The following is a 25,977-nucleotide window of genomic DNA, read 5'->3' as shown; positions in this document are numbered from 1 at the left end:
TGTCAGAAGATTCAAAGAAAGAAATCCCCTGTCTTCCCGTCTAACTCCGAAGCCTCTATGGTAAACCCTTCCTGAGTCTCTCAGTCTGAATTCCAGCCTCTCCTCCCCACCCTCCCTGACACAGCATTTGTGAGTGAGTACGTGTGTACTGAACGCTAACTCATGCGGATCCTCAGCTAGAATTCCAGCTCCTTGAGGGAGTCTCTGGGGCTCACTCTGCTTTCTGTCCCACCCCATGTTCTTCCCACCCTGCTGGCTCAAGGAGAGCCCTCCATCTCTCTGTCTCTCTCCGTCACTGCCCCGGCCATCTTTGCTGAATGCCAGTCACTGAACTGAGTTCATGTCCTGCCTTTACTGCTGACCGATCTGGGATCTTGGGTAGGTTACCTCATTCCTTGTGCCTCAGTTTCCTCATCTGTTAAAAGGTCTTAAAAGATTGATATAAGGACTGAACGATATTGTACATTGAAAGTACATGTTAACTATTATTACCATTTATATTTACTTGTTATGGATACAAAACGTATATTTTAAAATCTGTCTTTGAAAATTCCAGAGCCGTTTTTACCTTGCACCCAGAGATAAAAGTTTGCTTCAATAACTACCGGAAGGGAGTGACCTATCCTTGAGCGCACAGTGATCTGAGACTACTCCAGAAAGGAGAAGGAATTCCTGCCATCCCCTCTCAGCTCAAACCACAGAGTCGGCTTTTAGAAATCCATAAAATATTTAGGACAGGTTTGCTACACCAGACTTGCCGTAACTGGCCAACATTTTTACAAGTGGAACAATGTAATTATTTATAACAACAAAGGGCAGGACTTCATGAGGCCACTTGAATGTAAGGAAGAGGAAAGTGCAGGGACTGAATGGTGAGTCTGAATGTTAGAAATTAGAGGAAAAAACCCTCTTTTTTTCCTTGTGTTGATGATCATATTGCTTCCTGAAGGAACAGCACCTGGATCTGTGTGAGAACCACTATGCCCCCTATTTCTTCTCCTCCTCTGACTTGGTTGCAACACATTTCTGTGAATTCCAGAAAAAGCAAACAATGCCTCAGTACTCCTAGCCCAAGAAAAATACCAGAGAGTAGACCTTGCATCTAGACGATGCTGAGCAGGCTTTACACATTTTCCTCCTCCTGACGTCAGCTTTTCCCATGAAACTCTGAAAAATATCACAAGCACTCCCTGCAGAATCACCAATTCCCAAACCATGGAAACAGTCTGGAATCAGGAGGCACTGCAGGAAGGAATTGAGAGCTCTCGTCATAAGAGCAGCTAGACAGAGGGTAGTGGCTCACGCCTGAAGTCCTAGCATTTTGGGAGGCCGAGGTGGGCCAACTGCTTGAAGTCAGGAGTTTGAGTACAGCCGCAACATGGCAAAACCTCATCTTTACAAAAAATACAAAAATTAGCTGGGACTGGTGGTGCATGCCTGTGGTCCCAGCTACTTGGGAGACTGAGGCAGGAGAATTGCTCGAGCCCAGAAGGCTGAGGCTGCAGTGAGCTGTGATTGCACCACTGCGCTCCAGCCTGGGCGACAATGAAACTCTGTCTTGAACAAATATATAGATATAAAATGAACAGCTATAGTGGTGAACTGTGTCCCCCAATAATTCATACATTTAAGTCCTAACTCCCAGTCCCTCAGAATGTGGCTATCTGGAGATAGGATTTTTGAGGAGGTAAGTTAATTATGATTTTTTTTTTTTTTTCAAGAAATGCAGGCTGACCGGGCACAGTGGCTCATGCCTGTAATCCCAGCACTTTAGGAGGCTGAGGTGGTGGATCTCTTGAGGTCAGGAGTTCGAAACCATCCTGGCCAACATGGTAAAACTGGTCTCTACTAAATATACAAAAATTAGCTGGGCGTTGTAGCACATGCCTATAATTCCAGCTACGAGGGAGGCTGAGGCAGAAGAATTGCTTGAACCCAGGAGGCAGAGGTTCAGTGAGCCAAGATAATGCCACTGTACTCCATCCAGCCTGGGGGACAAGAATGAGACTCCATCTCAAAAAAAAAAAAAAAAAAAAACAACTTAATAGAGAGGTGTTACAGCAAAAGCACAAAAAAAAAAAAAAAAAAGAACATGGAGAAACTCTGTCTCTACTAAAAATACAAAATTTAGCTGGGTATGGTGGCACATGCCTGTAATCCCAGCTACTTGGGAGGATGAGGTAGGAGAATTGCTTGAACCTGAGAGGCGGAGGTTGCAGAGAGGCGGAGGTTGCAGTGAGCCGAGATGGCTCCACTGCACTCCAGTCTGGGCGACAAGAGAGAAACTCCGTCTCAGAAAAAAAGAGAAAGAAAAAGAAAAGAAATGGGGGCTGGTCGGGCACAGTGGTTCACGCCTGTAATCCCAGCACTTTGGGAGGCCAAGGTGGGTGGATCGCTTGAGGTCAGGAGTTCCAGACCAGCCTGGCCAACATGGTGAAACCCTGTCTCTATTGAAAATACAAAAATTAGCCAGGCATGGTGGCACGCGCGGGTAGTCCCAGCTACTTGGGAGACTGAGGCAGGAGAATCGCTCGAACCTGGGAGGTGGAGGTTGCAGTGAGCTGAGATCATGCCACTGCACTCCAGCCTGGGCAACAGAGCAAGACTCCGTCTCGAAAAAAAATAAAAAAAAGAAAGAAATGGGGTATTTTTGTAGAGACAATGCCAACTGCTTATTGCCTAAGCTGGTCTTAATCTCCTAGACTCAAGCAATCCTCCCCCCTCAGCCTCCCAAAGTGCTAGGATTACAGACATGAGCTACTGTGCCCAGCCATAAGTCAAAATGAGGTCATACAGGTAGGCTTTAATTCCATGTGTCCACAAAAAAAGAGGTTTGGAGGCCGGGCACAGTGGCTCACGCCTGTAATCCCAGCACTTAGGGAGGCCGAGGTGGGCAGATCATGTGAGGTCAGGAGTTCGAGACCAGCTTGACCAACACGGGGAAACCTCATCTCTACTAAAGAAAAAATACAAAAATTAGCCGGACATGGTGATGGGCACCTGTAATCCCAACTACTCGGGAGGCTGAGGTAGGAGAACAGCTTGAAGCTGGGAGGTGGAGGTTGCAGTGAGCCAAGATCGTGCCATTGCACGCTCAGCCTGGGGGACAGAGCGAGACTCTGTCTCAGAAAAAAAGAGGTTTGGAGACAGATACATACGGAGGAGAGCCCACGTGAGCACATAGTGAGAAGGCACCCATCTGCAAGCCAAAGAGAGGGGCCTCGGAAGAAATGAAACTTCTGACACCTTGGTTTTGGACTTGCCAGCCTCCAGAACAGTAAGAAAATGAATGCACAGTTTAAACTGCCCAGTCTGTGGTATTCATTACAGTGGCCCAAGCAAAGTAATACACCTGGTGTATTTCATTTCACCCTTAGAGCTACACTGATTATTTTTTTCTATCCTGCAGAAGAAATCAAGGCTCAGAGAAGTCAGCTAATTTGACAGCTCATAGTGAGTGCCAGAGCCAGGTTTTGCAATCAGGTTTGTATGGTCACAAAACTGACATTCTTTTTTTTGTTTTTTTGGGGGTTTTTTTGCTTTTTTGAGACTGAGTCTTGCTCTATTGCCCAGGCTAGAGTGCAATGGCTTGATTTCAGCTCCCTGCAACCTCTGCCTCCTGGGTTCAAGCGATTCTCATGCCTCAGCCTCCCCAGTAACTGGGATTACAGGTGCCCGCCACCACACCCGGCTAATTTTTGAAATTTTAGTAGATACAGGATTTCACCATGTTGGCCAGGCTGGTCTTGAACTCCTGACCTCAAGTCATCCACCCGCCTCGGCCTCCCAAAGTACTGGGATTTCAGGTGTGAGTCACTACACCTGGCCAAAATGCACATTCTTTTTACCATATCAAGTTGCCTAATCAAATGAACGTTTCACTAAAAATATTCTAGAATCTAACTGAAACTAGTTACTAACCAGATCAGTAATTGAAGGACCTTCCAATGGGAGAGAGTTCTTGCTGATGCTACAGGTAGGCTGGGCAACACCAATTTAACGCCTTTGCCTGGCTTCAGTCTCAACCACAGCAAAGTCACATGGGCCTGATGACCACTGGCATGAGGAGGAAACTCCATCAAGTCCTCAATACCTTTTTTTTTTTTTTGAGACAGAATCTCACTCTTGCCCAGGCTGGAGTGCAGTGGCACAATCACAGCTCCCTTCAGCCTCCACCTCCTGGGCTCAAGTAATCCTCCCACCTCAGCCTCCCCCAGTAGCTGGGACCACAAGCAAATGCCACCACCCAGCTAATTTTTTTTTTTTTTTTGGAGATGGAGTTTCGCTCTTGTCGCCCAGGCTGGAGTGCAATGGCACGATCTTGGTTCACTGCAACCTCCACCTCCTGGGTTCAAGTGAATCTCCTGCCTGAGCCTCCTGAGTAGCTGGGATTACAGGCACACGCCACCACGCCCAGCTAATTTTTGTATTTTTGGTAGAGATGGGGTTTCACCATGGTGGCCAGGCTGGTCTTGAATTCCTGACCTCAGGTGATCTGCCCACCTCAGCCTACCAAAGTGCTGGGATTACAGGCGTGAGCCATCATGCCCAGCCAGATTCTTAATTTTATGGAGAGACAGGGTCTCCCTATGTTGTCCTGGCTGATCCTGAACTCCTGGGCTCAAGTGATCCTCCTGTTTCGGCCTCTCAAAGTGCTGGGATTACAGGCATAAGCCACTGTGCCGGGTCAGGTCCTCAATGCTTAAGTCCACCTTTAGCCATTCCTTGAACACTCTGAAGGCGGTGCTGACTGTTGCACAAACTCCCATCTCAGTCCCTGTGCTCACGGGTATCAGAGAGTGGGGTCCCTCGCAGAACAATAGTAATTATGGTGCCAACTATTACCTGCAGCCTAACCCCTCCAATCCACTGAGCACTGTGCTAGGCACATGACGTATGCTATATCTAATCTTTTTTTTTTTTTTTTTTTTTTTGAGACGGAGTCTCGCTCTGTCACCCAGGCTGGAGTGCAGTGGCCGGATCTCAGCTCACTGCAAGCTCCGCCTCCCGGGTTCACGCCATTCTCCTGCCTCAGCCTCCCGAGTAGCTGGGACTACAGGCGCCCGCCACCTCGCCCGGCTAGCTTTTTGTATTTTTTAGTAGAGACGGGGTTTCACCGTGTTAGCCAGGATGGTCTCGATCTCCCGACCTCGTGATCCGCCCGTCTCGGCCTCCCAAAGTGCTGGGATTACAGGCTTGAGCCACCGCGCCCGGCTTTTTTTTTTTTTTTTTTTTTTTTTTTTTTTTTGAGATGCAGTCTCGCTCTGTCGCTCAGGCTGGAGTGCAATGGCGCCATCTCAAATCACAGCAACTTCTGCCTCCCGGGTTCAAGCGAGTCTCCTGCTTAGCCTCCTGAGTAGCTGGGAGGCACACACCACCACATCCAGCTAATCTTTTGTATTTTTAGTAGAGACAGTGTTTCGCCTTGTTGGCCGGGCTGGTCTCGAACTCCTGACCTCAAGTGATCCACCTGTCTCAACCTCCCAAAGTGCTGAGATTACAAGAGTGAGCCACCGCACCTGGCCCCTGGCTAGTTTTTGTATTTTTAGTAGAGACTGGGTTTCACCATGTTGGCCAGGCTCGTCTCGAACTCCAGACCTCAGGTAATCCCACCTCAGCCTCCCAAAGTGCTGGGATTACAGGTGTGAGCCACCGCGCCCGGCCTGTTGTGTTTAATCTTTCCCTCTGTTTTGTGAAGAATATACTATCCTCACGCTGCAGAGAAGAAACCTGAGCCTGGGAAAACCTGTGGGACTCACCCAGGGAGGCACCAACGAGACAGCACAGAGCCTGGGTTCAGGCTCACCTGTGCTGGCCCCCAAAGCTTGTTCTCCCTCCTCCACCCTGCCTCGCAGTGAGAGAAACCAAAAGACACTGAGGCATACCTGTGTGGCTCATTCGGGCTGCCCCTAGAGACCCCTAAGAAGACCCTCAGGAGGTCCCTGAACCCCTTTCAGAGGGGAAACCACTATAGGAGTCGGGGGAGCTCCAGGGTTGTCATCCACCTAATTAAAGCAAGTACCCAAGCCGGGCGCGGTGGCTCAAGCCTGTAATCCCAGCACTTTGGGAGGCTGAGACGGGCGGATCACAAGGTCAGAAGATCGAGACCATCCTGGCTAACACGGTGAAACCCCGTCTCTACTAAAAAATACAAAAAGCTAGCCGGGCGAGGTGGCGGGCGCCTGTAGTCCCAGCTACTCGGGAGGCTGAGGCAGGAGAATGGCGTGAACCCGGGAGGCGGAGCTTGCAGTGAGCTGAGATCCGGCCACTGCACTCCAGCCCGGGTGACTCCGTCTCAAAAAAAAAAAAAAAAAAAAAAAAAAGCAAGTACCCAGCCAGTAATGGACCGAAGATGGTTCACAGAGAGCACATTCCTGCCGGCCCATCCCAGTGGCTCCTAGCACCCTGCTCAGCCCCACACCCTTGACCTACTCTCCAACAGGCAGCCAGGGACTGGGGGAGTGGTGGGATCAACACTATGACCTTGGCATTTGTTATCTCTGGCCCAGGTAACACCAGCATGAGGATGACCCTCATCATGTGACTGTCTCTGTTTGTGGACATCTGGGTGTGTCTCAAGGACAGGCAGAGTGGGCAGGGGACTGCAGGAGTTCCAGCTTGAATGAGCCGCAGGCCCATGTTATCTCTCTGGGCCTAATCCTCCTCAGCTCTCCATTAAGGGTGTGCCTGGTCCTCTCTGAAGACCCTCAATGAAAAATGACTTTGCATTCCATTCCCTGGATTTTAGCCCTAACCAAGAGTGGCTGTACCACGCTTCTAGATGAGAACCAGAGTTGGACTTTATAATTCACACATTTACCCCGTCCAGCTGGTGTCTACTAGGTGCTGCTGTGGGCCTGATGTGAGAACAGCTACAGAAATCCCTTGGAGAAGCATAAGACAGCACTTGATAACCCGGGTTATCAGGCCCCCGAGGGCCTGCCACTGGGAGATAAGCACACTGTGTCTAGTTGGGCTGACTGATTGACATCTGTCTTCTCCAACCTAGACCCCAGTTCCATGCCAGGTGGGCCGACATTCAGTTCCCACTGCCTGGTGCGGTGCCTGGCACATGGGAGGCAAAATAATAGATGAACACTGCAAGCCTAGAGAACGACATTATTTCATTTTATTTTATTTCATTTTTTGGGACAGAATCTCCCTCTGTCACCCAGGCTGGAGTGCAATGGCGCGGTATCAGCTCACCACAACCTCTGCCTCCTTGGTCCAAGTGATACTCCTGCCTCAGCCTCCCAAGTAGCTGGAACTAAAGGCGCACACCACCACTCCCAGCTAATTTAGAAGGACATCATTTTTACATTAATACAAACATGAATATTTCATGGAAGTATAAGTCCAATTTCACATGCATTTTTAAGATGAAACTTTAGTGCAAATTGCCTAAGTGGGTACATTTGTAGAACAAGGTCATTCTTCTGGGAGAGCTTATGGGACACCAGCACCAGACCAAGCCAACAGAGAAAAAGGGGCCCCACTCCACCCGCATTATCTCCCTGCTGGGCGCCCCCCTGGCCAGCCCATCTGCTTCCTATGGGCATGTTGGCAACCATGGAAGCCACTAGAAGATTTAGTGTTCAAGCGCACATGACCCCACCAGCAGTCCTGCCCTGACCCCCTCCGTTGCACTAAGCAAGGCTGGAATTTCTTAAGAAGCTTTTCTAGAGAAGTGAAATTAAAAAGAGAGCGAACAGCTGGCCCCAGAACTCTAACCAGTGAAGGAACTATCTTTAGCCTGGAGAGACCTGGTTGGGGCAGATGACGTCTTGTGGGACGAAAGTCCACTCTGAGCCTGTAGATCATGAGGGAGGCTGTTCTTTGGGGGACAGAGAAGAAATGGGTTGTTTTGCCACTGAAAGGAACGGAGAGAAATCTGAGAATGAGGGTGAGGGAACCAAAAAATGAGAAGTTCAGGGTGAAATGAAATCTAGCCTGGAAGGGTCACCAAAGAATGTTATCTGAAAGGCAACGCCTGTGTTCTGGATGCATTTCTACAAAGTAAATCCCTCCTCATCCTCATTGCCTATCCCTGAGCCTCCAGAAAAGTCTAAACTCACTATGATTCCAGTGTACATAGAAATCAAGCAAGAGGCTGAATTTTACAGCCAGATCAAGCAGCATGCCCAAGAGACAGACATGCAGAAAGCGTCCTCTTAGAGACAAGACATCAAAGCATGAATGAAAAACAACCACAGCCTCCTCCACCAGCACTTCCCTCTGCCTGGAGGCTTGCAAACATCTTAGAGACAGCTTTAAGCCACTAGACACCATGAAAACAGAAGGTTTTTGTCCCTAGATCTAAAAGGAGGAGAGGCCACACATGGAAACCTAAAGCCCAAGCATGAAAAGAGAAAAGAATAAAAGGGATAAATGAACAGAGCACAATACTTTTGTCTGAATTAACTCAGGACTGTCTTAGACACACAGACCCTGGTTCCCTTCCTGCCCCGGTCTTGAGCTAATGGGCTGATTCATCATGAAGGCTTGGGCAAAGCTAGGTCTCCACCCTTGGCTCCAGACTTGGCCCAGTAGTACCACAGCCACTGTGACGACAGGCCCGGCCACGCTCCCACCCTGCCTCCGCATGCCAGTTCCCTTCTGTTGGCAGGAGGCTCCATTCTCTGACAGGCTCACTTGCCTGCAACCCCTAACCCCAGTCAATCTTCCAGAAAGCTCCTGTTTCTGTTTTTCTTCTTTTTTTTTTTTTTGAGACAGAGTCTCACTATGTTGCTCAGGCTGGAGTGCAGTGGCGCAATCTCGGCTAACGGCAATCTCCACCTCCCAGGTTCAAGCGATTCTCCTGCCTCAGCCTCCCTGAGGAGTAGCTAGGATTCCAGGCACCTGCCACCACGCTCAGCCTAATTTTTTTTTTGTATTTTTCGTGGAGACGGGGTTTCACCATGTTGGCCAGGCTGGTCTCTAACTCCTGACCTCAGGTGATCCACCTGCCTCGGCCTCCCATGGGATTACATGAGTGAGCCACCGTGCCCGGCCTGGTTCCAGTTCTGAAGGACCCTTCCAGTGGAAAGGCAGTCAACCTGAGCTCTCGTTAAGCCAGCTGACCTGAGGCTGAAGATGTACCCTGCCCCTATAAAACGTTCAAGCCCTTCCCAGCTCTTGTTGCAAAATTTCACCAGCTTCCCACATGTTCCTGGATGACTAATCCACCACTTCCCTCCATACACACAAACAAGATGGCTAACAAAAGAAAAATGTCTTCTGTGTCTAGTCACAGACACATCTGCCAATTAGGTCCTCTTGCCCACACAGAACCCTGAATAAACGAACAAGGGTCATATGCTCAGGTAGGTAAACATCTGGGAAAACAAATTATTCCATGCGTCAACATGGATTTCTAAACTCCAAAGACATCCTCAACCAAAGCAAAACTCACGAATAATAAAAACACTTCTTTAAAGATGAGTACATTTTTGAAAATGATTTCATGGCCATCTACGGTGAGCATGCCAACGATAATGAAATCCATAAAGCCCTTAGACCTTCTCCATGGATGATCTCACTGGTATCTAAGTAAGTCAGAGCAGGTCAGGTGCGGTGGCCCATGCCTGTAATCCCAGCACTTTGGGAGGCCAAGGTAGGAGGATTGCTTGAGCCCAGAAGTTTGAGACCAGCCTGGGCAACATGGCAAAAACCCTTCTCTACAAAAAATACAAAAAGTAGCCAGGTGGCCGGGCATAGTGGCTCATGCCTGTAGTCCAAGAACTTTGAGAGGCTGAGGCTGGTGGACCACATGAGGTCAGGAGTTTGAGACCAGCCTGGGCAACATGGCAAAACCACATCTCTACTAAAAATACAAAAAATTAGCCGGGCATGGTGGTACACACCTGTAATCCCAGCTACTTGGGAGGCTAAAGCAGGAGAAAACCCAGGAAGCAGAAGCAGCAGTGAGCCGAGATTGTGCCACTGCACTCCAGCCTGAGCAACAGAGCAAGACTTCATCTCAAAAAAAAAAAAAAAAAAAGTTAGCTAGGTGTGGTGGCACACACCTATAGTCCTAGCTACTTGGGAGGCTGAAGTGAGAGGATCGCTTGAGCCCAGGAGGCTGAGTCTACAGTGAGCTGTGATTGCACCACTGCACTCCAGCCTGGGTAACCCGGTGAGATACTGTCTCAAAAAAAAGAAAAATATTAAATAAATAAATAGGCTGGACGCGGTGTCTCATGCCTGTAATCCCAGCACTTTGGGAGGCTGAGACTGGCAGATCACTTGCAGTCAGGAGTTCAAGACCAGTCTGGCCAACACGATGAATCTCCATCTCTACTAAAAATACAAAAATTAGCTAGGTGTGGTGGCGGGCACCTGTAGTCCCAGCTACTTGGGGGGCTGAGGCGAAAGAATTGCTTGAACCCAGGAGGTGGAGGTTATAGTGAGCCAAGATTGCACCACTGCACTACAGCCTGGGTGACAGATCGAGACTCCATATCAAAAAATAAACAAACAAATAAATAAATAAGTCAGAGTAACAATGATGCATGGAAATGGGAGTGGTTTACTGTCTACATTTACTCCACCCACAAAAGAAGTCTCATTCACAAGCTCTTTCTGCTGGCCTGTGGTACTGAAATGTCTCTTCTGTTTGTTTGTTTGTTTGTTTGTTTTTGAGACAGAGTTTTGCTTTTTGGCCCAGGCTGGAGTAAAGTGGCGTGATCTCGGCTCACTGAAATCTCCGCTCCCGGGCTCAAGTGATTCTCCTGCCTCAGCCTCCCAAGTAGCTGAGATTACAGGCACCTGCCACCACATATGGCTAATTTTTTTGTATTTTTAGTAGAGCCAGGGTTTCGCCATGTTGGCCAGACTGGTCTTGAACTCCTGACCTCAGGTGATCCACCCGCCTTGGCCTCCCAAAGTGCTGGGATTATAGGCATGAGCCACCACACCTGGCTGTCTCTTCCATTTGGGCCACGGACTGGGCCAAAAATAATTGAGAAACCCTGATCGGGGTACTTCCCAATTGTTTCCTTTTCTTGTCCACAGAAACTGAACTGATAAGTTTGCCAAGTGGACATTCAGTGTCCACCGTTGACAGCACAGATCTATTTTTCACAGATAGCAAAGTCAAATTTACTACCTAGGACTAAAATACTCCAAAATATTCCATGAAACCCCAAGGTATGGGATCTGAAGTAGATGCCTCATTTTTCTGTGACTCAGATTTCTTCGCAAACTTCCCGGCAGATTTGGGGTGGGCCCAGGGGACCACATTGCACTCAAGGTGGTAACTGCGATCTCAGCAAAGAGACAGGAAAAGTGCTGGACTGTCAGGAGGCTGAGCTGTGTAAGTGCCATGTGACCTTGGCAGATCTCCCAGCCTCTCTTCAGTGTTCTCATCTGTGAAATGCCGACCCCACAGCTTGCTGAGAAGCTAAAAGTAGAAACGGTTACGAAGATGAGAATGCATTGTAAACTGCAAGGAGTCACAGGAGCACAGGTGGTTTGCAGGGCTGGGTGGTAGCTCATGTTAACTGAGCTTGCTCTCACTGAGTACCAGGGGCACTAACTCCCTCATCTCACAACAGCCTCGTGACACCAGCCCAACATCACAACCCTTCTGCAGATGAAGAAGGACCCATGGAGTTTAATGAACTTACCCAAGGAACCAGTGGAGAGGTGGTAGAACCAGGATCATAAACCCGTGGCCCAGATAAGCTGGAGCTCCCCCAAATCGTATTTTTTTTTTCCTGGGAATGCAGCTTAACCACATTCCCCAAACCTGTGATACTCGGACAGTTGTCATTAATGGAGCACATATCTTGCTCACCAGCTGGGGTGGTTTTCAAGACATGAGGGTTTTTCCCATTGTCTCCCTTCCCTGGAACAGGGACCCTGGGCTCCATGTGTAGGAGATGGTGGCGCATCCCAAAGCAGCCCGAGTCCCTCAGGAACCTCAAAGCACAGCATCTCCCCTCTTACCAACTCGCATGGTCTCCAACCTGAATAAGAAATTAACCATTGTTGGGTAGGCTTGTTTGTTATAGCAGCTTGCATTATCACCCTGATGAATACATCTCCAGTCCCCAAGGTACCTTCTTAACAAGGACTACTGAACCCTCTTCTGACTACAGCCACAGGCAGCAAAGAGGTACTACCATTTAGGATGGCTTAACAGTGTCAAGGTAGACATCAAGTATCAGCCAGGCAGCCAGCCCAGAATTATATGTGAAACCAATGAAGATTCTTGGTTGCAGTATAAAAAAATTAATGAATGCTACCTCTAATTATACATCAGGAAACAACACAGAGTTTTCTTTTGTTTGTTTTTTGGAGACGAGGCCTCTGTTGCCCAGGCTGGAGTGCAGTGGCACAGTCTTGGCTCACTGTAGCCTCCAGGTCTCAGGCTCAAGGGATCCTCCCACCCCAGCCTACCAAGTAGCTGGGACCACAGTCATGCACCACCATGCCCAGCTAATTTTTGTGCTTTTTGTAAAGACGGGCTTTCACCATGTTGCCCAGGCTGGTCTCGAACTCCTAGGCTTAAGGGATCCTCTTGCCTCCACCTCCCAAAAGTGCTAGGATTACAGGCATGAGCCACCATGCTTGGCCAACACAAAGATTTTTTTTTTTTTTTTTTTTTTTCTGAGACGGAATTTTGCTCTGTTGCCCAGGCTGGAGTGCAGTGGCGCGATCTTGGCTCACTGCAAACTCCACTTCCCAGGTTTACGCCATTCTCCTGCCTCAGCCTCCCGAGTGGCTGGGACTACAGGTGCCCACCACCACGCCCAGCTAATTTTTTGTATTTTTAGTAGAGACGGGGTTTCACTGTGTTAGCCAGGATGGTCTCCACCTCCTGACCTCGTGATCCGCCCACCTCGGCCTCCCAAAGTGCTGGGATTACAGGCGTGAGCCACCACGCCCGGCCAAGATTTTTAAATGAATATAGGAAGGATCACTTGCTATTGCACTTATCTTCAAGGAAATTTACTTTGATTACTAATACATACGCCACCAAATCTAGGTGGCTTATAGCAAAATTTCCCTTGAACTTCCAGTTTGCAATGCCTGTCACAGGCCAGGTTCTCAGCTAACATTTGTGGAGGGATGACTGGCCTTGCCCCTCATCGTTTTCTGCTCACTACTTTGTTGAAATAAAAATGCTCTCAAGATCAGGTGTGGTGGCTCATGCCTGTAATCCCCGCACTTTGGGAGGCCAAAGGCAGGAGAATTGCTTGAGGTTAGGAGTTTGAGACCAGCCTGGGCAATATAGCAAGATCCCATCTCTACAAAAAATAAATATTAGCTGAGCATGGTGGCATGCACCTGTAGTCCCAGCTAATTGGGAGGTTTAGGCGAGAGGATTGTTTGAGCATGAGAGGTTGAGGCTGCGGTGAGCTGTGATCAGGCCACTGCACTCCAGCTCCAGCTCCAGCTTGGGCAACAGAGCGAGACTGTCCAAAAAAAAAAAAACAAAACAAAACAGAATGTTCTCACCCAGTTTTTCTCCAGGGTTTCCAAACAGCCTGCCTCTGAAGCAGCCCTCTTCCCAAGTATAGTATTATGGGCTGAATTAGGTCCCCAAAACTTTGTATGTTGAAACCCTAACCCCTAGTACCTCAGAATGTGACCGTATTTTAACGTCTGGGTGTGGTGGCTCACGCCTGTAATCCTAGCACTTTCGGAGGGCGAATTTGAGACCAGCCTGGGCAACATGGCAAGACCCAGTATTTATTTAAAAAAAAAAAAAAAAAAAAAAAGTCAGGCATGGTTGTACGCACCTGTGGTCCCAGGCAGTCCAGAGGCTGAGGTGGGAGGATTGCTTGAGCCCAGGAAGTGAAGGTTGCCATGAGCCAAGATCCTGCCGCTGCGCTCCAGCCTGGGTGACAGCGCGAGACCCTGTCTCAACATTTTTAAAAAATTAAATAAATGAAAAATAAAAATAAATCAAACTACAAGGGCTACTGAAACCCCGAGTGAGATAAAACATTTTGCTCCTCATGGAAGAGGACAAGTGAGTAAACCCTGCTCTTCTGTGGTGGGGAGGCCACAGTTAGAAGTAAAGGGGCCCCACCAGAAAGGTAAATGGTGGGAAACGGTGGCCTCTGGAGGCAAAGCTTTGGGGGCTGTGGCCATCTGTTGAGACCCTGGCTGCAGACGTGGCTTCCCTCCCGGGAGAGCTCCTGTGAAAGCCGAGGCCCCCACCGGTATTAGAGGGGCTGCCATCTCTTTTGCTCGCAGTTAAACAAGTGCACTCATAGTAGGATAAGCAGCAAAGGAGACACTGTAGGAGAATAAAGAGGAATCCTTCTGGAAGCCAACAGGAAAAAAAAAATGTGGCCAGCCCTCATAAAGCTAGAACCAGAAACTTAGTTCTCTGAAGCCGAGGCACTGTAATTTCCCTCCCTCTGATGACAGTCACGCCACAGAAAGGGAGCTGTCGGGAGGAAGAAGGAGGAGCCCAGAGGCATGGCTCATGCCTCCTTGCTCGAAGGAGGGGTGAAGGGCATGAAAGTCCTAAGAGAGGAGAGGAAGGAGAAATACAAATGAATAAGACAGCGCCCTACCCCAGCCAACTTAGAGTTTAGATAGGAATGGAGACATATTTCTGAAAATACTGGAAACAATCACAGCCAAATAAGAAATATAGTTCATTTCAATACTATGAATAGTTGAGCACTGTGGGGTATTCAAGGATAATTTTTAAAAATTAAAAAGTAAAATCAGGCTGGGCGAGGTGGCTCACACCTATAATCCTAGCACTTTGAGAGGCCAAGACAGCAGGATCATTTGACCTCAAGAGCTTGAGATCAGCCTGGGCAACATGGCAAAACCCCGTCTCTACAAAAAATACAAAATTTGGCCAGGCCCCTTGGCTCACGCCTGTAATCCCAGCACTTTGGGAGGCTGAGGCCGGGGGATCACGAGGTCAAGAGATAGAGACCATCCTGGCCAACATGGTGAAACCCCGTCTCTACTAAAAATACAAAAATTAGCTGGGCGTGGTGGTGTAATTCCAGCTGTCAGGCTTCTGGGCCCAAGCCAAGCCATCATATCTCCAGTGACCTGCAGGTGTACATCCAGATGGCCTGAAGCAAGTGAAGAATCACAGAAGTGAAAATGGCCGGTTCCTGCCTTAACTGATGACGTTCCGCCATTGTAATTTGTTCCTGCCCCACCTCAACTGATCGATTAACCTTGTGAAATTCCTTCTCCTGGCTCAGAAGCTCCACCACTGAGCACCTTGTGACCCCCGCCCCTGCCCACAAGAGAAAAACCCCTTTTGACTGTAATTCTCCACTACCCACCCAAATCCTGTAAAACTGCCCCACCCCTATCTTCCTTGCCGAGTCTCTTTTTGGACTCAGCCTGCCTGCACCCAGGGCGGCATAAGAATGGGAATGAGAATAAGAGTGAGTATAGAATTCACTCTTAGTCTCATTCCCAGTCTTATGCCACCCTCTACCTCTCCCCAGCTATCTCCACCACACTGTCAGTCTCACTCGCTCTCTCCTAGCCGTTTCTAATCTCTCCTTAACGAACAATTGCTGGCTTTGGATTTCCCTTTCTTCCTGTGCCTACAGAGCTGTCCCTGCCTTACATACAGACTGGGCAACATCTCCTGTCTCCCTACACTTCCAAACTTCCTTCAACAGCCCTCATCTTTACCCTCCTGAAGAACTTCTTTACTTTCTAGACAGGTCCAGCAAGACCTCCCCAGACATTTCACATCAGCAAGCTGCCGCCCTCCTCCGTACTTACTTAAAAACCTCTCTCTCTCCTTATATCAACTCTACTCCCCCCCACATTTGGACCCCCTAACAACACAAACTACTATTCCTGTGGCCACTGCTTTATGTATCTCTCGGCAAAGACCCACTGGAATTCCCCTGGGTAACCTTTCACCTTCTCAATGTTACTCACTCTTCATCTCCAAAGCCCAACTACACACATCACTGAAACAACGGGAGCCTTCCAGTTCCGTTTTAGAGATAAGCCCTCTATCAATACTGGCAAACTTAAAAACCTTAGCAGTAATTATTGCTTAGGAAGACACTTACGGCCGGGCGCGGTGGCTCAAGCCTGTAATCCCAGCACTTTGGGAGGCCGAGACGGGCAGATCACGAGGTCAGGAGATCGAGACCATCCTGGCTAACACAGTGAAACCCCGTCTCTACTAAAAAATACAAAAAAACTAGCCGGGCGAGGTGGCGGACGCCTGTAGTCCCAGCTACTCGGGAGGCTGAGGCAGGAGAATGGCCTGAACCCGGGAGGCGGAGCTTGCAGTGAGCTGAGATCCGGCCACTGCACTCCAGCAAGGGGGACAGAGTGAGACTCCGTCTCAAAAAAAAAAAAAAAAGGAAGACACTTACCCTGTATTTCGCTCCATCCTTGGCTACCTTCCCCTTGCTCGTCAGTCTCTCCTCCCAGGCCCTCTTCTTGTTTACTTATACCCAGCCCCGTAAATAACAGTGAAAGTGGCTCGTAGATACTCAATGTTTTCTCATACGCCATGAAAATCGAACCTCCCCCTCTACGCAGTTACCCCATCCGTCCCCATGACAACCTCTGACGGCTGCCGCCCTAGCTGGATCCCTAGGAGTCTGGGAAGAAGACACCTCTTTTAGTACTCCTTCTCACCTTTTCACTTCGCCTCTCCAGTTTCGTCTTGCACAAGGTCTCGTCTTCCTCTGTGGATCCTCTACCTATACGTGTCTACCTGCTAGTTGGACAGGCACATGCACACTAGTTTTCCTTACTCCCAAAAGGCAATTTGCAAATGGGACCGAAGAGCCCCTTGTTCCCCTCATGACACCAACATGACAAATAAAGAGTTATTCCGGCCGGGCGCGGTGGCTCAAGCCTGTAATCCCAGCACTTTGGGAGGCCGAGACGGGCGGATCACGAGGTCAGGAGATCATCCTGACCTAGACCATCCTGGCTAACACGGTGAAACCCCGTCTCTACTAAAAAATTTTAAAAAAAACTAGCCGGGTGAGGTGGCAGGCGCTTGTAGTCCCAGCTACTCGGGAGGCTGAGGCAGAAGAATGGTGTGAACCCGGGAGGCGGAGCTTGCAGTGAGCTGAGATCGTGCCACTCACTCCAGCCTGGGCGACAGAGCGAGACTCCATCTCAAAAAAAAAAAAAATAAATAAAAAATAAAAAAAGAGTTATTCCACTAATTCCCTTGCTTATCGGTTTAGGACTTTCTGCCTCCACTATTGCCCTCGGTACCGGAATAGCAGGCATTTCAACCTCTGTCACGACCTTCCATAGCCTCTCTAATGACATCTCTGCTAGCATCACAGACATATCACAAACTTTTATCAGTCCTTCAGGCCCAAGTTGACCTTTTAGCTGCAGTTGTCCTCCAAAACCTCTGTGGCCCCTTGACTTACTCACTGCTGAAAACGGAGGACTCTGTATATTTTTAAACGAGGAGTGTCGTTTTTACCGAAATCAACCTTGCCTGGTGTATGACAACATAAAAAAACTAAGGGTAGAGCCCCAAAACTCACCAACCAAGCCAGTAATTAGGCTGAACCCCCTTGGGCACTCTCTAATTGGATGTCCTGGGTCCTCCCAATTCTTAGTCCTTTAATATCTGTTTTTCTCCTTCTCTTATTTGGACCTTGTGCCTTCCGTTTAGTTTCTCAATTCATACAAAACCGTATCCAGGTCATCACAAATCATTCTATACGACAAATGCTCCTTCTAACAACCCCACAATATCACCCCTTACTACAAAATCTTCCTTCAGCTTCATCTCTCCCACTCTAGGTTCCCACGCTGCCCCTAATCCCGCTTGAAGCAGCCCTGAGAAACATCGCCCATTATCTCTCCATACCAGAGAAAAAAATTTTTCTCTGCCCCAACATTTCACCACTATTTTATGTTATTTTTCTTATTAATTTAAGAAGGCAGGAATGTCAGGCCTCTGAGCCCAAGCTAAGCCATCATATCCCCTGTGACCTGCACGTATACATCCAGAAGGCCTGAAGCAAGTGAAGAATCACCAAAGAAGTGAAAATGACAGGTTCCTGCCTTAACTGATGACATTCCACCATTGTGATTTGTTCCTGCCACAGCTTAACTGATCGATTAACCTTGTGAAATTCCTTTTCCTGGCTCAGAAGCTCCCCCACTGAGCACCTTGTGACCCCCGTCCCTCCCCACAAGAGAAAAACCCCCTTTGACTATAATTTTCCACTACCCACCCAAATCCTATAAAACTGCCCCATTCCTATCTCCCTTCGCTGACTCTCTTTTCAGACTCAGTCCGCCTGCACCCAGGTGATTAAAAAGCTTGCTCACACAAAGCCTGTTTGGTGGTCTCTTCACATGGACGCACGTGACACCAGCTACTTGGTAGGCTGACGCAGAAGAATCGCTTGAACCCAGGAGGCAGAGATGCAGTGAGCTGAGATCGCACCACTACTGCACTCCAGCCTAGGCAACAGAGCAAGACTCCATCTCAAAAAAAAAAAAATTAGCTGGGTGTGGTAGCATGTGCCTATAATCCCAGCTACAAGGGAGGCTGAGGCATGAGAATCACTTGAACCTGGGAGACAGAGGTTGCAGTGAGCCGACGTTGCACCACTTCACTCCAGCCTGGGTAACAGAGTGACACTCTGCCTCAAAAATTTTAAAAATGCCAAAGTGTTTCTTAAAACAAGGTGGCTGTACTCTCGTTCTCCCACCAACAACATATGAGAACTTCCACTGTACCACATACTTGCCAGCCTTTACTACTGTCAATGTTTTTTGTGAGACTAGAACCTCCAGCGTATCTGGCCGTGCGTATTAGAAAATGGGAGGGGCTTTGTGACCAGCGCACGCTGTATCTGTAAGCCATGTGGCTGGTGTCTCCTATAGAATCCAATTGAAATGTATTCCTCACAACACCATGTTCTGACACTGGGAGAGGGATGTAACTGTGGGATTAGGATCCAAGCAAGGATTTCGGGGCCTCATTTTTTTTTTTCTTCTCACCCTGGCTGTGAGGAGTAAAACGAGAGTGTTGGGAAAGGAGACCCCTGTGCAAGGGAATGTTTAAACCTTTTCCCCAAGCCCGACAGGAAGCTCTGCTTCATGGTAGTTCCAAACCTGTGGGTTTAGGTGAATTGGGGGGTGTCAAGGGAGGTGAGAAATGCTCCTCCAAAGACACATTCCTTTCATCTGCTGGAGGTCGCAGGAGATCAATCCTTCAGGCTCATGAAAGGCCTGGAGGAAAAGTTTTGTTTGTTTGTTTTTTTTTTTGAGATGGAGACTCAATCTGTCGCCCAGGCTGAAGTGTGGTGGCGCCATCTCAGCTCACTACCACCTCTGTTTCCTGGGTTTATGCAATTCCGCCTCAACCTCCCCAGGAGCTGGGACTACAGGCGTGCGCCACCACATTCAGCTAATTTTTGTATTCTTATAGAGATGCGGTTTCATCATGTTGGCCAGGCTGGTCTCAAACTCCTGGGCTCAAGCAATCCGCCCGCCTCGGCCTCCGGAAGTGCTGGGATTACAGGCGTGAGCCACTGCGCCTGGCCTATTTTAAACAGATTTGGGTAGGAAGGTTGGTCTGATCTTACAAGACCTTGAACTCTAAGCAAATTTGAACTAATGGGTTTAAGCACTAACTGGGAGGAAAGAGAGGTTAGAGAGGATTCACTCTTACCAGGAGGCACTCTGTGGAGCCCGTACCTGGGAGAAAGACCTGGCCATCCCAAAACCGTCAGACTCCAATTGTCAACTACAGAAGAACCCACTGCATATCTACAGAGGCCATCCATTAAAAACCGTTCAGCACAGTCTCACTTCCCGGGATTTAGAAGCTGTTGGAGGTCAGAGGCCATCCGATTCACAAAGGTTTGTAAAATAAAGGAGAACAAATCGGGCATTTGCTCAGAAAAGAGGCCTCTTAATAGGGTCTCATTTAGAGGGTGGGGTGCGAAGAGTTGTTTTCAGGACTTCCAAAATCAACTTTTTGTTTTTTAGTTTTTGTTTTTGTTTGTTTTTGGTAACAGCTTTACTGAGATAGAATTGACATAAATATTCACCCTTTAAAGTGCACAGTTTCATCATTTTTAGTATATTCACAGAGTTGTGCAATCATCATCACAAATCAATTTTAGAATATTCACGGCCGGGCGCGGTGGCGCACGCCTGTAATCCCAGCACTTTGGGAGGCCAAGGCAGGTGGATCACGACGCCAGGAGATTGAGACCAGCCTGGCCAACATGGTGAAACCTCATCTCTACTAAAAATACAAAAATTAGCTGGGCATGCTGGCGGGTGCCTGTAATCCCAGTTACTCAGGAGGCTGAGGCAGGAGAATTGCTTGAACCCGGGAGGCGGAGGTTGCAGTGAGGCGAGATCGTGCCACTGCACGCCAGCCTGGATGACAGAGCAAGACTGTCTCAAAAAAAAAAAAAAATTCATATTAGCCCCCAGAGAAACCCCACACCTTTTAGCTGTCACCTACCTAACCTCCCATGTGCACTCCCCCAGGCTAAAGGCAATTATGAATCTAGTTGCTATCTATAGATTTGCCTATTCTGAGGATTTCATGGAATCATACAACACGGGGTCCTTTGGGCCTAGCTTATTTTACTTAGCAAATGTTTTCAAGGTTTATCGATGCAGCATGTGTCACTACTTCATTCCTTTTTACAACGGAATAATAATACTCCATTTGGTGCATTTATGACTGTTTATTCATGCAATGGTTTTTAATGGATGGACATTTGAGTTGTTTTCACCTTTTGGTTATTGTAAATAATGCTGCTATAAATATCTGGTGCAAGTTTATATATATATATGTTATTAACTTTTGGTTTTGAGACGGGGGTCTCACTATGTTGCCCAAGCTGGTCTTGAACTCCTAGGCTCAAGCAATCCTCCCACCTCCGCCTCCCAAAGTGCTGGGATTACGGGCGTGAGCCCACTGTGCCTGGCGGATTTTTGTGAGGACATATGTTTTCATCTCTTTCAGGTGTTAACTTGGGTCTCTTTTACAGATGTTCAACAAGCAAACACTTTTACACATGTAAGTCAGGTCTCTCTGTAAGTTCTGAGAGCTGTTCCCCAGGCCCTGAACCCTGATCCCCAAATCTAGCAGGTTAAGCCAAAATTCTCCTCAACTTCAAGGCCTACTTCATTCATTACACATCCACTCAACGCACATTTCTCCATCCTCTGCTATGGGCCAGACAGCCTGCAATGTGCTGGGATGAAGCAGGGGAACAACACAGGTAAAAATCCTTGCCCAGGTGGCGCTTAAGATCCAGTGAGGGCAGGAAGGAACATACACAAGTAAATATGCTGTACGTTCCTTTCTCCGTGAAGCTTTCCTAGATGTCCCAGGAAGGGATGAATTCTACTCTGGTAGTCATTTATTTCTTTTATTTTCTTTGAGATAGAGTCTTGCCCAGGTTGGAATGCAATAGCGTGATCTCAGTTCACTACAACCTCTGACTCCCTGGTTCAAGGGATCCTCCTGCTTCGACCTCTTGAATAGTTGGGATTATGGGCATACGCCACCACACTCAGCTAATTTTTATATTTTTAGTAGAGACGAGGTTTCACCATGTTGGTCAGGCTGGTCTTGAACTCCTGACCTCGTGATCCGCCCGCCTCAGCCTCCCAAAGTGCTGGGACTACAGGTCTAAGCCACCGTGCCCAGCCTATTTCTTTTCTTTTCTTTTTTTTTTTTTTTTTTTTTGAGAGGGAGTCTTGCCCAGGTTGGAGTACAATGGCATGATCTTGGCTCACCACAACCTCCACTTCCCAGGCTCCAGCAAATCTCCTGCCTCAGCCTCTCAAGTAGCTGGGATTACAGGCGCATGCACCATCACGCCCGGCCAATTTTTGTATTTTTAGTAGAGACTGGGTTTCACCATTTGGGCCAGGCTGGTCTGGAACTCGTGACCTCAGGTGATCTGCATGCCTCAGCCTCCCAAAGTGCTGGGATTACAGGCGTGAGCCACCACACGTAGCCTGTTTCTTTTGTTTCAAGAGTTATTTTTACCTCTCAAAAGTGATTTATGTGACACTGATAGAAAATTCCATCAAACAGCCATAATGCGTATCAAGCACTCTGCTCTGCATACCTCCTGTCACACTCTAAGGATGCGAGAGGGGAAAGAGTTATGCTGGTTCTGGCTGTGTCCTCCCCATTTTGGCTATCTTATGAGCTCTTTATAGAGGTCTGAAATGATTTGACTTCCATATGGAGGACAGCATGCCCCAGCACTGATTTGGAGTCTGGAGTCCATGGCCCTCAGGATAGGGCTAGGGTGAGCAGGCAGTTGGGACCACCTTGACCTCCAGCCTTCTGGTCCTCAGTTCCTTGGGTATCCCACTCCGCTGGGGGCTTAGTGACCATGTTTGGGCTCCAGAGATTATTTTTTCCTTCCACTCCTATCCTTAGTTTGGTACTAACCAGGCGGGAATACAGGTATGACTCTGAAGACCCTGGCAGGCTCAGGGCTGTGTGACAGCTGACGACCGGGCTGCAGGGAGCCACGTCCCTTGGAGTCCTACTGCCTTTTTACTGTCCCCACAGCCTGGATAAAATACGATGATTCTTCTGAACTTCTTTTTTTTTTTTTTTTTTTTTTTTTTTTTTAAAGGCAGAGTTTCACTCTTGTTGCCCAGGCTGGAGTGCAATGGCAAGATCTCGGGTCACCGCAACCTCCGCCTCCCGGGTTCAAGTGATTCTCCTGCCTCAGCCTTCCGCGCCACCACGCCCGGCTAATTTTGTATTTTTAGTAGAGCCGGAGTTTCTCCATGTTGGTCAGGCTGGTCTTGAACTCCCAACCTCAGGTGATCCGCCCGCCTCGGCCTCCCAAAGTGCTGGGATTACAGGCGTGAGCCACCGCGCCCAGCCTCTTTGAGCCTCTTGAATACAGGGGTCATGCCTGCCTTGCAGGTTTGTCTTTAGGATTAGAGCTGTTTGGGGAGGGTCTGGAGGAGGGTGTCTTGAGCCAACCCCAGCATCTCCCCTCCAGGCCCTCCCGCTAATAAACCCCAAGTAAATGTTCACTTTGTCAGTCCTCTCGGAGCAGGTCTCCCGGGACTCCTGTGCCAAGCCGATTTCCGCCCCCCAAGGTCCTTCTCCTCCTCTGTAGAAATCCTGACGCAGCTCCTAGGTTCCTTCGCGGTGACAGCCACCCTTTTCTATTTGTACGTAGCTGGAGTGTTTTGTGGGTACGTTCTCAGAACAACAAAGTGGAGCGTTTAAAGACTGTTCTGTAGGGTCCACAGCCTCGCCACCCCCAGCCCCTGCAGCGGCTTCTGATGAATGAAATAAGCGACGGCGCCCTCTCCCCCACCCCGCCCCCGCCAACCCGGCAGGCAGGGATCCCCGGCGCCGGTTCTGGCGGAAGCGGTCCCGCGAGGCGGGGGGACTTTTCTAGGTGGGGTGGGGGCTCTGGGACCACCTTTCGGGGCTTTTTCCCCATCCCCTGGCCCCAATTCGCAGCGTTTCGCCACCCAGGGCCCGCAGGGCTCCAAGCCCCTCTTCCCCAACCCGCGCGCTCAGGCCCCCGCCCTCCCCGGCGGTGTCCCCGGACCCCCGGCGGAAGGGGTGGGGGGGTGCGGGGCCGGGAAGAGGGGAGCGCGGGCGGCGGAAGGTGGCGGGAGGAGGTGGGGGCTGGGAAGCGGGGTGCGCGGGCAGCGGGAGGGCACGGGCGGGGCTGCGCGGTAGTCACGTGGCGCAGGACCGGGAGGGTACTTAGGGCCGGGGCTGGCCCAGGCTACGGCGGCTGCAGGGCTCCGGCAACGGCACCGGCTCCGCGGCGCGCAGGCTGGGCTGCAGACTCTCGGCGGCAGCGTTCGGTGAGTGCCGGGGGCGCGGGGTCACCGCGGCGGAAGTGACCTTGGCGGGGACGGTGCCACCGGCCGCCGAGACGGGTTCTTCTGCGTCCCCGGTCGGGCCTAGGCGCGGCCCCGCGGCGTTCCTGGGGGCAGGTGGGGAGCCAGGACCCTCGGGACTGACCCTGACGGGCGGGCTGGGGTGGGAGCCCGCGCACTCCGAAGCGTCGACAAGAAAAGCAGAAAACAGCCCCGCCGGCCCGCCCGCCAGCCCCCTCCCCTTTGCTCCCCTCCCCGGCCTGTGCGCGGGACCCCGGCCCCCGGAGCGGGGACGCGGCCAGGAGCCCCGAGGGAGGCGCCTGCGAGGAAGAGCTCGGCTAGGTCCGGAGGCTGCTGCCTGGGGTCGCGCTCCCAGCGCCTGGGCCTCGGTGTCCCCGGGACAAACTGCCGAGATTATCGCATCTGCCGGCATCTATTTTCGGTTTATTTCCCCCTCGTTCCAAAGGATTTGCCTGGCCAACTTTCTGCGCAAGATCCCACACAATTCCTGGGACCCCAGAAGACAGGTCCTGTTGAACAGGGATCTGGCACTGGGTGGGCTGGGGAGGAACCCGCACGGAGTTAAATCCATAAACAGGAAGAGAAACCAAGCTGCGAAACCAAGAGGCGAATGGGCGATTGGATGCCGGGTGGGGAGAAGGCCAGGGACGCTCCCTGCCCCCTGGACTCCAGTAAAGGGAAGCCGGGCAGAGTCCCTGGGGCCCTACCTCCCCCTCGGTTAGTAGCCCTGGAGGCCGGGGGGAGTTGGCCTCTGGGGAGCAGTAGGTGCCTGGGTGTGGGGCGCTGCAGGCAGGCTGGGGTGGGTGACCCAGCTGGAAGTGAATTGCACTTGGCTTCTTGGTGGGCCTCTGTCACCCCCTTCCCCAGGCATCGAGGAAGCCAGCAGGCTGGCAAGGAAAAGGATCCTAGCGCAGGCCCTACACCCCTCCTCCTAACGGAGGAGAGACCCCCAAACCCACTGGAGAAGCGATGCTGTGGGGCTCAAAGGCAGACCTGGCACGTTTTTGTAGCCTAGAAAAACTGATCCCCACTGCCTCCCGCCGGAGGAGAGGATAGCTGAGATGCACCCTCTTTCAGTCCAAACGTTCAGGAAGGTAAGGCGAAGAGGCCTAAGAGGGCGTTGGCTTGGTTAAGGGCCGCTCTTTCTCTTCCATAACATCGGTTTTTTTTTTTTTTTTTTTTTTTTTTTTGAGATGGAGTCTCGCTCGGTCTCCCAGGCTGGAGTGCAGTGCCGCAATCTCGGCTCACTGTAACTTCCGCCTCCCAGATTCAAGCTATTCTCCTGCCTCAGCCTCCCGAGTAGCTGGGATTACAGGTGCCTGCCACCACACCCAGCGAATTTTTGCATTTTTAGTAGAGATGAGTTTTAACCATGTTGACCAGGCAGATCTCGAACTCCTGACCTCAGGTGATCTGCCTGCCGCGGCCTCCCCATGAGTCACCATGCCTGGCCTGGCGGAGAACTGTTTCTTCTTGGTGATGGTGACTTAGAACCCGCGAGCTCCTGGAGAAAGGGGCTGGGCCGCCCACCCTGTGTGGCCTTCCCAAAGACAGAGTCAGACGTCTCCTGGAGAGCAGAGGCTTCTCCTCCTTTTTGGTCATTTGTCCCGGAGCTGGGGTATCCCCTGGTGGAAAGGCACAGGTCTTTTGGCCCAGGTGGCAACGCAGACCAGACACGGCCCTGGCACAGCTCTCGCCCCAACAGCTCTCCTGGATGTTGGCTCAGGACAGCCCTGTTGTCAACTGGTCAGGCGGCGAGGGGTGGCAGCCCTTTGGCTCCAGGTTGAAGCGGCCCATGTGGTGCTGATTTAGCAGTTTGGTGAGGCTCTTCTCCTAGGCAGCTTCTTTTCTTTCCCTAGCTGCTGGACCTGGGAGTTGGAAGATAAGTTGCACCCATTTTAGGGGTAACAGATATTTTCTGTTGCTCTTGGTTGGATTGAGAAATGAAGGGAGATCACGTTTCAGGGGTGCCTTGGGATGTCTGTCGGTGATGTTCTCTTTCTTTCTTTTCTTTCTTTTTTTTTTTTTTAAGACAGACTTTCCCTCTGTCGCCCAGGCTGGAGTGCAGTGGTGCACCCTCCACCTCCCAGGTTCAAGCAATTCTCCTGTCTCAGCCTCCCAAGTAGCTGGGATTGCCGGTGCCCA

At 50.0% G+C, this 25,977-nt stretch overlaps 1 protein-coding gene across 4 annotated transcripts in view; it reads left to right on the top strand.

The window, feature by feature from the left end:
• Window positions 1-25,977, top strand: part of CTSB (cathepsin B) — a 156,668-nt gene that overhangs the window by 109,362 nt on the left and 21,329 nt on the right. For 3 of the 4 annotated variants that reach the window (XM_050801104.1, XM_050801106.1, XM_050801105.1), the window contains exon 2: window positions 23,695-23,796. The gene's annotated coding sequence lies outside the window, so the exon portion shown is untranslated. The other variant, XM_050801107.1, reaches the window with a different exon arrangement.

The sequence above is a fragment of the Macaca thibetana genome, chromosome 8 (assembly GCF_024542745.1).
Source record: "Macaca thibetana thibetana isolate TM-01 chromosome 8, ASM2454274v1, whole genome shotgun sequence".
In the NCBI taxonomy this organism is placed as follows: Eukaryota; Metazoa; Chordata; class Mammalia; order Primates; family Cercopithecidae; genus Macaca; species Macaca thibetana.
The sequence above is the reverse complement of the archived record's forward strand: the minus strand, read 5'-3'. Positions and strand labels throughout refer to the sequence as shown.